The 14098-nt window shown below is 42.1% G+C and overlaps 1 long non-coding RNA gene across 1 annotated transcript; it reads right to left on the bottom strand.

Annotated features, from left to right (window-relative positions):
• Positions 1–3510: 3510 nt before the first annotated feature.
• Positions 3511–4369, bottom strand: LOC113006750 (uncharacterized). The gene is made up of 2 exons (XR_003269799.1): positions 4263–4369; positions 3511–3624 (listed from the first exon to the last, which is right to left on the bottom strand). It is a non-coding gene; the product is annotated as an uncharacterized LOC113006750 (long non-coding RNA).
• Positions 4370–14098: the final 9729 nt, after the last annotated feature.

Here is a 14098-nt window from a genome sequence, read left to right on the forward strand (position 1 = left end):
ATCTATGCTCCACGAGGCTTTTAATGTACATAGTTAGGTATGTGTATTTCGAGCAGGAGAGTGAACAGGGCAGACAAGGGAGAAGACGCTAAGCAAGAACGATTCATGAATAATAATGAATAATAGGACCTTGAACAACGGCTATGAGACTCTTATTGGTATGGGATAATTCCATACTATAAGCCTTGTCTCCTGGGAGCTTTGCCTCCCAAAGCCAGTGTCACCGCTAATCATTTATAAATGTAATGCTGAAGGAAAACCATTGTGTTACTCTCTACAAACTGTCTTACACATGTTTTGCCTAAAATAATCAGAATCAAAGTCTAAAAGCAACATCATTTATCATTTTTTCTTATTGTTCCTTAAAACATCCAATCCAGTCTTCAGTGCTTTTAGCTGCAATTAAATAAAGATATTTTCACTATGAAGCCGACTGATAAACCTATGTCCATAATAGACAACCATCAACTATGTTCTTCTTCACTTATTTTGTTGAGACTGAAGCAAAGGCAGATTATTGATTCACCTTGCTTGGGGGAAAAGGAAGGAAAAAAACATTTTGATGCACAGGTGGAATGTCAAGGTTTTCCATAGACAACCCCCCCCCCCCCCGAACTAACCTAAAGCATGTAACTCCAAGACCACAGAAAATGATTAGAATTCACCTTCAGACCTAATGTGTCGCATCTTTATTGAGCCATGGAAGATGTGCAAAGCATGTGTGCTCTTTTGTAGTAATGTCCTGTTTCACATTCAAATTCTTGCACATATGGTGGGGCAGTGCAAAATGCAATCAGTTTCCTCATGTTGATCGCCAACACATTTACTAAAGTAGGTGGAAGTGCCTTGCTAAAGGGCACTTTTATTAGCCTTATAATTTATATACCACTGTTGTAATGTTGTTCATATACACGTGTCACTGTGTTTGGTCACTATGTGTGTCTGGCGTTAGTGGTAAACTCCCATCTACATCTATGCACAGAATTCTTACCACTTTGGCATACACAAAGGTAAATCTTATAATAGAAAAATTTCAAGGACAGGGAGAAAGAATGAAAGAAAGAGAGGGAGAGAAAGAAAACCAAAGGGGAGAAGAGACGGTGAGAAGGGGGGAAGAAAGAAAAAAAAAAAAAAAAAAAACAAAAAAAAAAAAAAAAAAAAAACCCACCTGGGTCACCTGTATGGAGAAAAAAAACAGAAGAGAAAGCAAACAACAAATAGCAACATAATAAAAAAAACGGCACCATCACAATAAACTAGCCAGCAGTAAATATCAGTAGATACTAAGTAATGAACGATATTGTGCAGCACGCAAGATAGACAGTGCACAATGCGCTTTGAGGCAGCAGCCAAGAAAGCTGTAGTCCGCGTCTGTGAATACCCGTGTGTACACCTGTGTGCATACCTGTGTGGATCAGTATGCTTGCATTCCAAAGGTTTCTCCATGTAACGATCTGCTAGGGAGTGTGGGGAGCCACAGCCCCGTCCTCCAGGGCATGAAGCAGGTATGGAGGAGATCAAAACTCCAGACATCCAGAGGCCCCCAGAACACAAGAGACCAAGGAAGACCAACAGAGGGGCAGCCGCGCCACTGTCTCAGTAAGAGCTGAGGAGAGTCCCAGATGAGGGCTCACTCAGCAGCCGCGGCGCAGAAGCCAGGGGGAGTTGCAGTGACGCGCCCGTGAGCTCCGCCGGCAGCCAGCTGTGCCTGAGTGACCGAGCCCCAGGCCGAGAGGCCGGGGGCACCCCACCTCCGAAGTGGCCCGAGCGAGCCCCAGGCTCCAGGCCCTGATAAGCGGCCGCCAAGGAGTGAGCCGGTGTGTACCCTGACGCCCACCCCCAGACACAAAGAACCACCAACGCACCGACACCTGAGGGAGTCCGCCACTGGCAGGGGAAGTGGTGGTGGGTGGAGATGGGCCTCCAAACCTTGGAGGGCCTGAGATGTCCCCAGAGAGGTGGCGTCTGATACCCAACCTGACATATAGACACAGACATACAGGCACACACAGACACAAACATCCATTCCCCCCCTCATGCTCTCATATGCACTTACTCCACACTCAACCAACGTGGTGACAGACATAAAGAGACGCTGTACACACGATCACACTCCCCAAGCGTACTCTACGAACCGGGTCTAGGTACCCTTGCCCCTGGAGGGGGGAACTGCACCCAGACCCAGGTGGTGTTACCCTTTTCCCTGCGGTGGGGAGAGGCAGACCGCCCCGACTCCGCACTAGCAGGGAGGCCCCACACTCCAGACCGCAGCCAGACGGCCAACTCCTCCTCCTAGCCCCCCCGCTCCAGCAGGCGGCAGAGAACGGGGGTGAGAGAAGACTCCAAACCTCCCTCCACCCGCTCATTGTAGTGTTGATGCATTAGGTGCTGCTTTGTAGTACATACCTCTCAAAAGCTGAACAGCAGAAAGCATTCAAGATTCTCAATAAATGTCAAGGTCCACACATAACTTTATTGCTTTCTTTCTTTACTGGAAGTAAAGTGGGTCTTTATGCTGGGGCTATCAATATCCTCACATCGTGTTTGACCTGAGCATGGATGGGACACTGAGGGAGTACCAAAGCTGTTTTGGGGATCTGACCAAGCACATCTATATATTCAGGCACACATTGGTGCCTTGTTCTCTAAGACCTTTTTTAAGAACCATAAAACACACTTAGATATGTAATATTTATTTGATTACCTAAAAGAGTTATGACTTGATGCATGCTCAATCATGCAGGTAAGGAAATCCTGAAAAATGTTGAATCTGTTTATCTGGATGTAAAATTTTCATTGGGAGAAACATTTAATCAGTCTGGAAAAGTCACTTGGATGAATGGCGAAACATTTCTCCCACTGAAAACACTACATCCAGATGAACAGAATCCATTTTTTGGAACAAAAGAGTTACATACATTAAGATTACATACAGAAACAAATCTCAAAATTCAGCATTTCTGGCATTTATCACTCCTACAAGAAGAAAAAAAGTTAACAAAGTTCATCTAGAGTCATCATATGACAGTTTGCAAAGATCTGCATTCAAATGATAGTTTGTGACCGTTTTGACCTCCACCAGATCACCCATGCAGCTTTACAATCCATCACAATAATGTGAAATGTGACACCTCTGAGGGCCAGAGGTTGACTGAGCTGCTGATGATTGTAATAAATACCCTCTTTGGAAGCATTTTCAGATCTCAGAGCGGGCATTAGCATTGTTTTGAACATTTAGCCCAAATATGTTAAATGATACAGGCTTTCAGGCGGACAAGGAAACACACAATGGTACTGACGGGGCATCCTTTCTCCTGAATGGCTTTGTCTGTGCTAGCATAATCTTCAAACATTGTAATGGAGGAGGTCACTTTAAGAGGGATGGACTTGACCTCCTGACTATGACTGATGTAGATGATAAGGTGCTGACTCTATGAATCCACAATCTCAACAGGGTTGTCCGATAAGAACAGCTGGCGTATCCACAAAATCCACTGCCACTCAGGTATCTGTCGTTCACTCATTTATTTAGCAAGAATCCGAAGCACACATCCATAATGTGAGTGAGGGGATTTAACAGGCTGTAAAATGCTATATGCTGTGTGGTGAGTGATGGTGTGGTTTCTGTTGGAAAGAACATAAAAGTCTTCCATAATTATGTGAACAGAGTGAATTAAATGTGTAATACAACAATACAAACAATACTGGATACTGGATTTTTTTTTACTATTTAATTTGTAAAAATGTGTATACACACACACACACACACACACACACACGTAGGACAATATTTAGTATACACATCCAGAAATGCATACACTATTATATATTGTACATATATTTATTAGTTTCAGGTTGGCCATTCTTGTATTTTGCTCGTTTGTGTTGTTGTGTTTGCACTCTCTGTTGCTTGTGGGGCTCGCACACAAGAATTTCACTCGCATGTGCTGTGCCAGTGTGCCTGCACATGTGATGTGACAATAAAAGTGATTTGATTTGATTTGATTTGGATAGTGGAACATTCAACCAAAATAAGGGAGTGTCAACAAATGCTAATTTTACTATTTACATAAATCCTAACTAGGCACTTTACACTAGAGCTAACATGAGAAATTAGTGACGGTCCCTTAATGACCGCATGGCAGAGGCTGCTTCGCAGTAAACGGCAGTAACAATCGGTAAACAAAGTGTGCGCCAAGGATTAAACAAGGGAGGATAATGGCCGCAGCAAAGAACAAACACGATAAAACACAGAAACTTACAGTCTCATGGACGCACACCGCTAACAGCATTAGAAGGAATGAAAATCCACACGGTGAGTAAAACTCTGCTGACTCTTCCCACCTGCAGCTCCGACCGAACTCTCTGTGTCGACGTGTGCGTAATGATGAGGTAGAATTGTGTCTTCTGATTGGTGAAGAGAATGAGTTGCCTCACCGCTCATTGGCTAAACGGCAGCAGTATGCTGATATCTTACTCCGCAGATGTGGCTCCGTTCGTGAGTTCTGCGAACTGGCTGGCCTTTTGTACAAACAGGATGAAAAAAAAGACTATGTAGTTGGATACTGCTACACCAAAATAGACTCTTACTGTTTTGTTGATACATTGGCTTTAGAGTTTGCAGTTTTCATCATGATTTCACCATTCATATTCTCCATATCATCAAGATATGGGCAAAAGTTTAAAAACAGGGTTTGGATAACTTTTTCTCTTGATAAATTGTTATTTTTTTTTTTTTTTTAAAAACTGGAAACATTTTTTCTTGTTTTGTTTTCTCGAAAGAACGATGCACAGCTTTTGTAAAGTAAACTTTTAGGGCTACCAAATTCATGGAGTCTATCATAATTTTGGTGCTATGTGCAATATTTAGTGCTGTCAGCGTTAATCTCGTTAAAATGATGTTAACGTCATAACGGGATCACGGGATCACCCGTGTGTGGGGGCTGCACGGCGCTAACGCGTTGACGAGCTAACCACACTAACATGATGACGCTACGTGTGCAGCCCCACATATGGGGCGATCCGCGCTAACTTGCTAATGGAGATTTGCCGCATTACCGTAATTTTAACGAGATTAACGCTGACAGCACTAGTATTATTCATTAGTCCAGTGTGCAGCCCTGTGACTATTTTATATCAGTATGAGCGACTGGGGAAAACTGATGACCAAATCTGGTTAATGCTTTCACTTCTTCACACCTTGGAAATTAGAATTATTTCAAGAAAACTGCAGTTAGTTCATCAACAGTCTAATGGGATAGCTAATAAATTGTTCTAACGTTCATCTGGGCTAATATTCGCTCTTCTCAGACCATTTGTTTTCTGATTAACTGTCTGCGTCTGCTAAGAAAAAGGGCCATACTACAGAATAGATAAAAGAAGTGTTTAGCTTGGTAAAGCTGAAAAAAAAAGAAAAGAAAATACGTAATTATTTTATGTGAAACTGTTGCAGTGAACCAACTGCTTCTCATTACATGAAGTCATTTAATCCATTATTCGCACAATTAGTAGATTTTTAAGGTATTTGTGTTATACTGTCTGATCACAAGACCACAGTCCATGTTTACTGTGGACATTAAGCTCTGTGGCTGAGACACCTTCAGGGACCTCTCCAAACCATGCAAAATTTATGAATGGCCCAGCAGAGATAACAGTGCTACATTTTTAATGCACCTTGTCACCAATGGGACAACTGCAGCATTCTCCAGAGACAACGATTAGCAAGAGATGGAGTGATAGATGACACCCCGGGGTGGTGAAGGGGAAAAAAAGAGTGCTGTTGTCCACTAAAAACATTCATCAATATATCATTACACAATGAAACAACCTCAGACTGTTTAATGAAGTGTTTGCAATGTTATTTGGTTCTTAATAGCAGAGGTATTAAGGAGTATCAGGTCTTTGTGATAGCCCCTGTATACTAAACAGTATCCTGTGCCAAAACCTTATAATGCACAATTACCAGTACTTTCAGACTGGATGGCGAGGAGGAATCTGGGGAATGTACTAAGAAGGAAAAGCTGTGTGCAGTGCAGAGAGAAAGGAGAAGGGGCTGTGCAACACTGATTCAACCTTATTTGTCTTGTTATTAATTTTAGCTAGACAGTAGGTATTAGATGCGTACCTGTTGGAAATGAAGTAAATGAGCATATGGTGGTTAACTGGTCACACTAGGGCAGGACGTTGGGCCAAAACTTCAAAGTCCACAAATTCTATGCATGTGTTTAATAGAAAGAGGATGTATCAACATAACAACTGAAGGAGTTAACCACAAACACCACACAGAGATACACAAACACACACTTACAAAGAAAGAACACAAGAGATTTGATTGATTTTAAAAATACATTTATTGACTTAATAATGATCCATAAAAAACATTAAGCTCAAATCAACACATTCCTAAATAAAAGTTCAGAATGATTTTAAACAGACAACCTTTATAGTCCCAGAGATTTTGAAAAACATCCAGCTCATCCATTTTAAAAAAAATACTTAAATAATCTAACATTTGTACAAAATCAGTATTTCGTCCATTATCAATCCTATATTGTTGACTCCAGCAGATTGCCAACTTTGCTCGATCAAGGAAAAGATTCATCAGTTGTCTTTTTTTCTTATTTCTTTTGTCATATGCAAAATCAAGAAAATGAAAAAAACAAAACAAAAATAAAACACTGTTTTGCGAAACAGTCTTCAAATGATTCCCAAATGCCACTAAATACTGAAAAGAAATCCATTAATCTGAAACATTGTGCAAAACAATGAAAAATGGTTTCTCTTACTGATCAAGTTCTCCGTGGTTATTGTACTCAGCGTGCAATGTACTGCTTTATTAACAGTTTTCTCTGTTTTACATAGTACAAACTATTTTTAAGGCAGGGTGTTAAATGCCTCCTTGCAATTTGTAATGCATTCCCAACTGGTTTAATCCTGTTATTCACCTTGGTTTTATTTAATCCTGTTTTGAAATGTAACCTTTGACTTTGCGTGAATCGCTACCTTATCGTGGTGGAGGGGTTTGTGTGTCCCAGGGATCCCAGGGGCTATGTTGTCTGGGGGCTTTTGCCCCCTGGTAGGGTCTCCCATGGCAAATTGGTCCTGTGTGAGGGACCAGACAAAGAGCGATTCAGAAGACCCTTATGAAGAAAACATAGAGTGTCTGGTGGCCAGGCCTTAGTCCATGGAGCCCGGCCGGCCACAGCCCGAAAAGGGGACATGGGCCGATCCTCCCACAGGCCCACCACCCGCAGGAGGCGCCATAGGGGTCGGATGCATTGTGTGCCGGGCGGCGGCCAGGAGCGGAGACCCTGGCAGACTGATCCCCGGCTGCCAAGACTGGCAATTGGGACATGGAATATCACCTCTCTGGTGGGGAAAGAGCCTGAGTTAGTGCGTGAGGTTGAGAGGTACCGGCTAGATATAGTCAGGCTCACCTCTACACATGGCTTGGGCTCTGGAACCAGTCTCCTGGAGAGGGGCTGGATTCTGTCTCAGTCTGGAGTTGCCCCTGGTGAGAAGCGGTGGGCTGAGGTGGGTATTCTAATATCCCTTCGGCTTGCTGCCAGTACGTTGGGGTTTTTCCTGGTGGATGAGAGGGTTTGTTCCCTGCGCCTTACGCTCTAGGCCGCAGGTCGATGATCGGCTTTGTAATCGTATCACCAGAACTGCGACCATATGTTCTGGACATTCGGGTAAAGAGAGGGGCTGAGCTGTCAACTGATCACCACCTGGTAGTGAGTTGGATCAGGTGGCGGGGGAGGATGCTGGACAGACCTGGTGCACCTAAACGCGTAGTAAGGGTGTGCTGGGAACGTCTAGAAGAGGCCCCAGTCCGCGAGATCTTCAACGCACAACCCCTTAACCCATTACTCCTGAAATGGGTTAAGGGGGTCCTTTTGTCCCTTTGTGGGGGGTTACTCCCACTAGGTTTATATCTGGGACTCTCCACCATTTGACCTTAGAACTGAAGAAGCTTCTCGGATGAGAGGTGAAACGTCTTCAAGCAACTTAAAGAAGTCCAGATGCTTTTCTTTGCAAGCTCCTTTGACTTCCCTAATGGTTAAAATTTTATTTGTGAAGAATTTTGTGAAGTCATTACTAGTGTCACGGCTTGGGCAGCGGTCGTGTGGTGTTTGGGAAAGGAGGACACAAGTTGCAGAGACGGCTGTGATGTGAGTGACCTTTATTGATGATGGGTGACAGTAACACAAAGTGATGGTGAGAATTACAAAATAAACTAAACTGGGAAAGCTAGTGAGCAGACCTGAAATCATACACAAAGGGGAGACATGAGGCGAGGAGCAGAGAGACGCAGACAAAACCATGGGAAGCAGACGACCTGACGAGGAAGAGAGCTAGATGGGCACTATAAATACACACACACAAGTTAATCAGGAAGTGACACTCAGGAGGAAAACATAGCTGAAACTAATGAGCAAAACGAAACACAGACCTTCAAAGTAAAACAGGAAATTAACAGACTGTTTTCCAAACACAAACTCAGAGACACCAACAGAGCACAGAGGGGAGAACACAGGTAGGAATAATAAAACACAAGAACCATCCCCTAAGAACTAATACAAAATCAGAAGAAACTAGAAAATAATAACAATTAACTCAAAACGCTGAGTCAGCAGCCCAGGACCATGACAACTATGTTAAGTTAAGTTTTGTCTTTTAACTGGTTCACCCGAAAGACAAAACTCCAAAACACAGACTTAACAATGTGGTGTATGCTGTACAGTGCAGTGAGGAATGCCCAGACCTCTACATTGGGGAGACCAAACAGCCACTTCACAAGCGCATGGCACAACATAGAAGAGCCACCTCCACAGGACAAGACTCAGCAGTCCATCTGCATCTTAAGGATAAAGGACACTCTTTCGAGGATGCCAATGTTCACTTTTTGGACAGAGAGGACAGATGGTTTGGAAGAGGAGTGAAAGAAGCCATCTATGTCCACTGTGAGCGACCATCTTTGAACAGAGGCGGTGGTTTACGACACCAACTCTCTGCCATCTATAATCCAGTTTTGAGATCCCTCCCCAGACGCCTTAACGCCCACTCACATCCTGGGCCATCTGATCTCAGGAATTTGCATGATAAAGTGGGGCCAGGTTTCACAATGAGCTCACCCGAAACCCTGGCTGATTGGGACCCACACCCAGTTTCACACCTTGGCTCAGGCGATTAGAGGATCATCAGGGGGTCCTTTTGTCCCTCTGTGGGGGGATACTCCCAATAGGTTTAAATCTGGGACTCCCCACCATTTGACCTTAGAACTGAAGAAGCTTCTCGGATGAGAGGTGAAACGTCTTCAAGTAACTTAAAGAAGTCCAGACGCTTTTCTTTGCAAGCTCCATCTACATGGATGTTAAAATCACCCACAATAATTATTTTATCTGTGTTGAGCAGTAAATCAGATAAAAAGTCTGAGAAATCAGAGAGAAACTCAGTGTAAGGCCCATGATAGTTTTTGTCATGTTCTAGTTGAATTATGGATTTTTCCGTGGTGCTGGTGGTTTCACTTCTGGGCGAAGGTGCCTCATGTCCTCGTACAAGCGGCACCTGTGAGTAATTAGGCTGCAGGGATTTAAGACCAACCCTCACCACCATTACTTGCCAGACTGTCTGCTAACCATTGTTTGTGAAAGTCATCATAGTTTAAAGAATCTAGTTATAGCTATTCTTGTACTGTGTTTTCCTCTATTCACAGCAATCCTACGGACATCATTCTTCTCACTACCATAATTTACCTCTGTTCAGTTGCTGGTTCGCCCACTTAACCCACCTGCCAGCCTCCCTGCGCTGTTCTCTGGGAATCACCGATCTCTTGTTGGAACTTTCTCTACGACTCACCCAGACCACCTGCCCTCTACGTCTTGCCTCCGCCTGTGAAAAGTAGGACTGTTTCACCATTTGCCATTTTCACTTCAGACCAGTGTCTGGATTTGCGACCTGACACCTGTCTCTCTCATTTCATTGATTGTGAGCATTCCAGCTCCACTTCTATGTCTAGTAACTCCCTTTTCCTGCACCTTTGGGTTCCTGTACTGGATGTTACCCAGAATCGGGTTTCCTGGACTCCTGTTCTCATCAGCCTAAGAACTCACTCCCTCGACTCATTACCTGGTCGCTAGTGTTGCTTGGTTCATGATGTGCTTGTGTATTGTGTCATGTTTCTCATAGTATTGATCCTAGGAAATAGCTCATCATAGTGTTATCTAAGGTCATAGTTTGCTCTGTAGTCCTCTCATTCACAGTTCATAGTTAAAACACACTTAACTTTTCATGGAATTAATTCTCATTGTGTCGCTCACTTTATTCTTTGTAAATAAAGTCTGGTTTGCACTCATCCCTTGTGCCTCCGAGTGTTGTCTGCTCCGTTCACCTATGTTGGCTCCCCAGGGTTGGGGTTTTCGAGCTAGGGTGGCCAAGGCATTGCATTAAGCTTTCGAAAACTGCATACTGCAGCCTTTTCTCCCAGAACACCTTGGCACTACACAGCACTTATTCCATTGGTGTTATTTTTCACTGTAGAAGCTAGTACAATCAGCTTTAAAGAAGATGGAAGTGGAACTCTTAATTCCAACACAACAACAGTGGTGATGCATTCTACCTTTTGACATATGATTTCTTACTCGTACATAGTTAATAAAACCCGAATCTCAGTTCATGAAAAACTCTAAAATAGCCAGCTAGTTTAATAGCCAGTCTTACAACAGGTATGTCTTCCACAAGCACACACTTAATAGTTTCATTCTAAGTAAAAAATTAATTTATGAACTTAAATTTCAACAATATTTATCATCAAGCACAATGACACAAAGCACTATTTGTTTTCACATGGAAAGTCTCTTTCAATATCTCATGCCAGTGTAACTGCAGCCAAAGTAGGCACTCTTCCATCAAGTGCAGTGCATTAGCTTCCAAATAAATGATTTATAAATCTGCAACCCACTGCCTGTGATTGCAGTACAATGAAGAAAAAAGGAAGAGTGAAGCTAGAGAAACACACCTCTAGCTTTGTTTTTTGTCGTTTTGTTGTTGTTTTTTTCTCTTTTGTTTTTTGTCAAATGGAGTAAGATAGGCACATTTAGCTCTTTGGCTTGACAAGTGGAATACAGTGCTGAACTTAAGCCTGCAAAAGCACAAGAGAAGGCTGTACAGCAGGGATTTCTGCAATGATGGAATAAGTGGCTTCTCTTGGCGGTAGAGCATACAGATCACCTGTCCCTTAGACAATACTCTGAGATGAATTTATATATTTATTTATTTGGTTATTTGTTTACCGGTCGACCTCTCCTGATAAAAGCTGATAAAAATAGCTCTAGCAGGAGGGCTGTTTTTTTAACAACCGGACCATTTTCTGCCAAAAGGACAATCCATTTCTGCCATGTTATTATTCTACAATATCTAAATGGACATGCATGACTTTCAATAAAGCTCACTTGTGTTTTTACCTTTAAATCATTAATTGTATACAGTATATTTATACAATATACAGTTACTGTGCCTTGTAATGGAAACCCCAACAAAAAATTGTTGTTAATTTTCTTCCTGAATATCTAATTCATCAGATACAGAGATGAGAAATCTGTAGTACAAGTACCAAGAAATGCATAAGAAATGCATCCTTATGATGATGACACATTGAGGCAACTGCCATTGTGATTTGGTACTATATAAATAAAACTGAATTGAATTAACACAAAAAAAGCATTTGACAAAAAATGTTAGATGTTTACCTAGGATAGATAAAAAACAAAAAAATATAAAGTAAATAAAGTATGTTGATCAAATTTTATTGCATTACAAATTTAAAAAAAATTGCCCCCTTATTTGCAAAGGTGAAAAGAGAGCTGAAGCACAGAAATTTTAGCATTATAAAACTTTAGGAGTACTGATGACTGATTAGAAAAAGTTGGATAGTCAGAGTAGACAGGAGTACTGTCATATACAGTGGTGTGAAAAGGTGTTTTCCCCTTCCTTATTTCCTTTTTTTGTATGTTTGCCACACTTAAATGTTTCAGATCATCAAACAAATTAAAATATTATCCAAAAATAAGACAAGAAAATGGAAAATGAAGTTTTTAAATAAAGGTGTGTATTATTAAGGGGAAAAAAATCCAAACCTACATGGCCCTGTTAAAAAAGTGATTGACCCCTAACCTGGTTGGGCCATTTTTAGCAGCAAAAACTGTAGTTTTCATTTTGTTTTGCTTAAGCCATTCATAAGTGGACTTATGGTCGATAGTATCAGTGGACGTTACTGTTTTGGATCATTATCCTGCTACAGAAGTCAAGTGCACTTCAACTTCAGGTCACGAACAGATGAACATTCTCTTTTAGGATGTTTTGGTAGACAGCAGAATTAATGTTTCCATTTACTACAGCCAGTCTTCCAGGTCCTGAGGCAGCAAAACAGCCCCATACAGGCCACTAGCTCACTTTGAAAAGCCAAGTTGTCAATATAGGGAATACAAATGTTATCCCGAAGAACTTCTAAACATTCTTCTGGAAGGCTGCTGGAGCATTCATGAGGTCAAAGGGGATGCAGATCCAGATTGTGTACAATACATCATGCACAATAAATGTCTGTCAGTCAGGATGTATTTTTCTGTTCAAGGGTCTGTAATCAATCCTTAGCCAAAGAGTACCGTCTTCTATATGGACATGCACAACAGGTGAGAAGTATGAGGAGTTTGACTTCCGAACCCAGCCTTCTGCTATTAGATCATACAGGTAATCCTTCAGGTCCTAGTACAGGGGACTGGGCACTGGGCACAAATTACAGAGAGCAGCATGTTGCCTTTTGTTAAAATATTGATGTCATGGCTCGGCAGACCAGCCTGAGGAGTATTCAGCAGCAACTGGGTTTCGTTATTGTTTTGCACTTTCTCTCTTGTTCTCTCTCCCTCACCCTCTCTTTCTATCTCCCTCTGTCGCCTGGGCAGAACTCATTATGGGTTCCTGTCTTTGGTCTATGCACCTGTGGGAGAATGAACACCTGTGTCTCATTAGCCTGCCACTATTTAAGGGGAATAAGCGAGGCCACTCATCGCTGAATCGTTGTTTGACTTGTGTCAGTGTAGCCCCGGCTTTGAGATTGCTTGTAGCTCTCTTTGATTTAGCATTTATTTCAATTTGCCTTCTCCTTGTACATAGACATCCCTGACCTGTTCCTGTTCCCTGTGGAGACTCAAGTTGTGAGCAAGTGGAGAGTGGCTGCAAAGTGTAGTGTGTGACAGAAGAGGAGTGAGAAACGGATATCTCCGTTTCTTTCCCTTGGATTCCCTGGAGACCCCACCCTTGCACAATTGTATATAGCACCCTTTCACTGTTGTACATGTCCCCTGGACATTGTAAATAAATTCTTTGAACTTCCTTCAAGCATCGGAGTCCCGCGCTTCAGTCGCCTGCAGTCTTGTAAATTGCTTACAGTCTCTACAAGACTTACAAGACACTTTTAATTAAAAGAGGTCAGAAAATTATGCTATATAAAAACAAATCGATTTATGACCAGAATTTATAAGTTGGAGTTATTTCACACAGTCTGACTGGTTCTCAGAATAAGCGTTAAAATTGTGTCCACGTCCCAGTCTCCAAAACCAAAATTTCAAGCTTACTTCACAATTAAAGATTAGGTTTAATGCTACTCCTTTCAAGAATTCAATTCAATTTTATTTATATAGCGTGAAATCACAACAACAGTCGCCTCAAGGCACTTTATATTGTACAGTAGATCCTGCAATAATAGATACAGAGAAAACCCTGCTGCAAACTCTGCTGCGACCAGTTGGGGTGAGAGAAGGAAAACAGGATTGAGACATGCTGTGGAACAGAGACAGAGATTAATAACAAGTACGATTCAATGCAGAGAGGTCTATTAACACATAGTAAGTGAGAAAGACGTGGCAATAAACTTAAAAGCATAACATCTATGATGAACCAACGCCAAAAAAGCCCCCCAAAAACCCACAACTTGTCCAAGAAGTGCTACCAATACCCAGTGTGAAACAGAACCAAACAAAAGGAAAGTGCTCTCCATAAGACCCTATCTCAGGAAAACACAAGGGAAAACTGTACAAAAATA

This window comes from Astatotilapia calliptera, chromosome 15 (genome assembly GCF_900246225.1).
Source record: "Astatotilapia calliptera chromosome 15, fAstCal1.2, whole genome shotgun sequence".
Lineage (NCBI taxonomy): Eukaryota > Metazoa > Chordata > Actinopteri > Cichliformes > Cichlidae > Astatotilapia > Astatotilapia calliptera.